Consider the following 4,789-nt stretch of genomic DNA (forward strand, 5'->3'; position numbering starts at 1 on the left):
AACTCTAAAACCTCCATATAAGGAGGGGGCCTAGGACAGCCATCTCTTAATTTCCCACCTGGCTACACTCCTTTGGACTTCTTTTTCAATCACCCCAATGCCAGGTGTCTTCTTCCCCTTTGTTTCCCAACTCTCTTCAGCTTCTTTTGGTGTATTGTCCTTCACCATCAGATTGTTAGCTCCTTGAAGGAAAGGATTATATATTTTTTCATATTTATATTTTGTGTCTGTCATATAAGAAGTGCTTAATAAAGGTTTGCTATCTTTGTACCAGTCAGATACAAACATTGTCATCTGACCTGATGATGCAACTTAACTCCTGGGCTTCACCATTTTCCCTGCCACTGTACCCAGAGGAGTTCTGGGCCTTTCCATCTGTCCTGCAGCTAAACCATGTGTGTTGTCTCCTCTAATTAGAGTGTGAGATCCCTAACAGAAGGGATAGTCTCACTTTTTCTATTTGTAACTCTAGCACTTAGCAATGAGTTTTGGCACATGGTGAGTACTTAATACATGCTTTTTCATTCATTCATTCATTCATTAATTCATTTTTTATCACTCTATGGTCAAATTTGCCTCCTTGCTTTAGGATCATTAGTACACACTACTTATTGTTTTTGTGCATTTGCATACAGATATCTGAAGACATGGAATTGAATTCTGCCTTCTGGTTATAATCTCCTATGAATCACTGGTCCTCTCTTCCACTATTCTTCCTGTTTTGTTACTATAGATAGAAGGATTTAGAGATATGGCTTGTATTCTCCTTCCCTTCCTGTATTCTTTAAAATCCTCTTGACCAAATTCACAATATTCTAAGTAAAAATATCTTTACTGACTTCCTAGATGCATTCCAACCCTGGCCAACAGACAAATATTCCTATATCGTAAAACAAGGTCCAGAGAATCTCTCCCATAATAGCCTACTTGGGGTTTGATAACCATCTTCTGGTGATTGTGATACAAATTGGCTACCAAATATGTCAGCTTTGAATTGAATTTCCTTGAAGATAATGCCTTTAGGGATTGAGGTAAAGGTTGTGTGATGCTGGAAAGTAATTGGGCAGTAGGAGACATCCTTTAGGCTCATCAGCTAGCTGCAGAGTTAGAGTATCTGTTTCCCCCATTTATCCTTACTGGTTTCCAGCCTGCACCACCTGGTGCCTCAAAGTCTCAATGAGCCTTCCCTAAGTATTCTAACAGTTGCTTGAATGGGTCCTTTGGGTAGCACTGCTTGGTCTCCTAGCAGAGAGGAAGGTAGCTGTCACTGACAGGTGGAGCCTTAGGCCCCAGTGGCCCCAAAAGGTGTTTACAGAAAAGGCATCAAACCAACATTGACATAGGTTCAGATTAAAGCTATTTATCTGTGACTGAGGCACACACAACACTGAATAATGAAAAATATTATAAATGCTGACCCTATAAGACTCTTTCATGATGACCACTGAAATTACACCAAAAGGAATTGAACAGGAAATTCTTGATGTAAAGACCATACGCACCTGGATACCTTCATATAGATAATTGCATACTGAAGTGGAAGAGGGGTATGTAGGAGAGGGAGAAACAGGATGTGGAGTGAAGTATCACCTAGAAATACTACACTTAATCATCTTTCATAATCTTCTCTATCTCTGAGTTTCTTCACAAACTGCTGTGCTTCTGTGCCCATCCATCTCTCCAGCATCCTCGGTCATGGAATCCCCTCTAGCAAAGTGGACAGCCAGTAATTATCCATGACTGTGAAGACCATGCAGGCTGCCTAATAGAACCACAGCTCCATGGGAACTGAGAAGTAAAACAGCTCATCCTACCTAGGGTGTAGGGTCTTGGTCTTGACCTGGGTCCTCTGGCTTCAGGCCAGCAAAAAAATGTGGTAGGAACAGAGCTCAACAATGACAAAGGGTCACTTGGCCCATTGGCAGCAGGGCAATTAGGTCCTCAGTATGTAGTACCTCCATAGCCAGCCACTGTTCCCCTGCCTTATAGTAACATGACACTCTTGCTGCCTATACTAATTCTACTCCATTGATCTCTAGGAAGCAGTTGTCTCTCTGCCCCGTTTGAGCTTGTTTAGGTAGTACTGCTTAATGTACTTGTTGGTTCATGTGTAATTCCTCCTCAAGTCTTATAGCATCTATCATTGAGGCTTTCTAGCAGCAACCCTTGACATTCTTTATGGAAAAAATAATCTACTAAGGCTCCAACAGAGATTAAAAACTTCTGTAGAACTCAGTAGACACATCTCTGTGGGCCCCCAGCACCTGAAGAATGACCCGAAGCAACTGATCCCAGAGAGCTCCCAGCATCCTACAGAGATTTTCCTTCACCAATGACTCACTGAGAAGAATCAGCTTGTCATATAGGTATTCCATGAGTAGGGATATAGCCTCTTCATTCTGAATCAAATCTAGTGATAGAGTGAAAGGCTGAATATACTTCTTAATGTCTCCTATCATTTTGTTGGTCAGGTATGCAATCATGTTCCAGGCCTCTCTCTGAAGGTCTTCATCCATATTTAGTAGTCTGCTCTTCAGGCTGTAATGGCAACCAAAGTGGGACTGTTTGTTTAGCTTTTTTTTTCTTTTAGAGCTCTAGCTCTTCTCAACACTAAGGTAATCAAGTGCCTTTGATTGAGTCTTTGAATGAATCAAGAGTCTTTCATGACCTGCTTACGTCACAAGAAAGCCTAAGTCACATGAGTTTGAGTCACATGGTTGTGATGCCCTCTGACCCTGAAGGGGTGTGTGTGTGTGTGTGTGTCTGTGTCTGTGTCTGTGTCTGTGTCTGTGTCTGTGTCTGTGTGTCTGTGTGTACTCAGAGGTTAGCATCTTGCTTTAGGGGCTCACTCATTAGAAGAGTGTTCCTCTGACTTGGCCAGATGAGACTCTGGATAGCCAGATAAGAGGTGCCCCTCTCCCTGGCTTTGAAAACCCAGGTGTTGGTGCTTCTCTCTCTGGTAACTATGTATGTATTGCTATGGTCAGACAGAAGCCTGTCTGTTGATTTGTGTTATATTCTCTGTAATTTCTGTTTGTGTTTTCTCTGAAGTTTGGAGTGCTGACTTTTCCCCCTGAACTAAGTGAATAATGTGGGTATGTTTAATTAAAGTGAGATTGTTAACCCCTTAAAGTTGCATTCCTTCGAAAAGCATTTCAGGAAGAGCCAAGATGGCCACATGAAAACAGCGTCTGACCAGAGCTATCTTACAAGTTCCATTGGATACCTTTAAAAAAAAGTGAATCTGAGCAGATTTGAGAGAGTTAGAAGCCACTAGTAGACTGAATGGAGCAAATCTCCAAGTCAGGTAAGTCCAAAAGATCGACAGTACAGATCTGTAGGCTGGAAGAGTGGTGGTGTGCAGAGCTGCACCAGACAGCACCAAAGAAGAAGAAGCAGCTGCGAAAACCAGCTAGCGATCCAGGTTGGAAGAAAGCTGGGTGCTCAAACCAGCAGAGATCCCCAGGCCTTCCAGCACAGGACAGGAGTCTGTTGAAGCAATGGGAGGCAGCAGCAGCATAGTGCCTGAGGCCAGGAGACATTTACTTCTGAGCCTTGCAGCCCAAAGGTTTGAAACTCACCTTATTGAACTTCCTGGAGACCTAATGGCCAGGTAAATGGCTCTCATCCCTCCTCCACTCACTGACCCAGAGAATTTCTCGGGAAAAATGCTGGAATAGAGGAAACAGAAGTGGGACTTCGGTAGCCAAACGGTGGGAAGTCCTGAGTCCCAGAAGAGTGGAGCCAGCAAGGGTCAACACCAGGAACCCAGATGTGCCTTTGCACAGCCAGGGGAAGTGGCAGACACCAGCACAGACAGCAGCTGAGACCACTGGTGCTGGAGAGCACTCCCAGGGGAAGAAGAGACTTCCAGCAGCCAGGTGACCCCTTCACCACACCTCAGGAAATCAGAGGTCATAACACACAATGCCAGTAACTAGGCTCACAATTCCCAGAACAAGAAATCTGGGAGAGAGATCCCTGAGCCCCAAGAGCAGAAATCCACTGTAAAGACAGGAAATAGCTAACCAACACGAAGAAGAACACGAAAAAACTGAGGACCATTGATTCTTTTTATGGAGACAGGGAAGATCAAAATAGCAATTCAGAAGAGGACAGCATTGACACTATACCCACATCTGATAGCTCAAAAGGAAGTGTGAACTGGTCTCAAACCCAAAAAAACATTCCTGGAAGAGATGAAGGAGGATTTTAAAAACCATAATAGGGAAGTAAAAGAAAAAATGGGGAAAAAAACCATGAATGACATCAAATCTTTAAAAAATAATATTGGTGAAATGGCTAAGGAGATTCAGAATCTAAATAGAGAAAATGACACCCTGAAAGGTAAAATGAACCAACTGGAAAAGGAGACTCAAAAGCAAAATGAAGACAGCAACTCATTAAAAATCAGAATTGAGCAAGTGGAAGCTAATGACTTTATGAGGCATCAAGAAGTAGTCAAACAAAATGTAAAGTATAAAAAAATTGAAGAAAATGTGAAATATCTGATTGGAAAAACAACTGACCTGGGAAATAGATCCAGGAGAGACAATTTAAGAATTATTGGCCTACTAGAAAACCACGATGAAAAAACGAGCCTGGACAGTATCTTCAAAGAAATCGTAAAACATAACTTCCCAGAGGTCCTAGAACCAGAGGGGGAAATAGTCATTGAAAGAATCCACCGATCACCCCCTGAAAGAGATCCCAAATTGAAAACTCCAAGAAACATTATAGCTAAATTTCAGAATTACAAAGTCGAGAAGAAAATACCATAAGCAGCCAA

General features: G+C 42.5%; 1 pseudogene; it reads right to left on the bottom strand.

The window, feature by feature from the left end:
* Positions 1-1,693: 1,693 nt before the first annotated feature.
* LOC118834805 lies at positions 1,694-3,628 on the bottom strand (annotated as a pseudogene).
* Positions 3,629-4,789: the final 1,161 nt, after the last annotated feature.

The sequence above is a fragment of the Trichosurus vulpecula genome, chromosome 1 (genome assembly GCF_011100635.1).
Source record: "Trichosurus vulpecula isolate mTriVul1 chromosome 1, mTriVul1.pri, whole genome shotgun sequence".
In the NCBI taxonomy this organism is placed as follows: Eukaryota; Metazoa; Chordata; class Mammalia; order Diprotodontia; family Phalangeridae; genus Trichosurus; species Trichosurus vulpecula.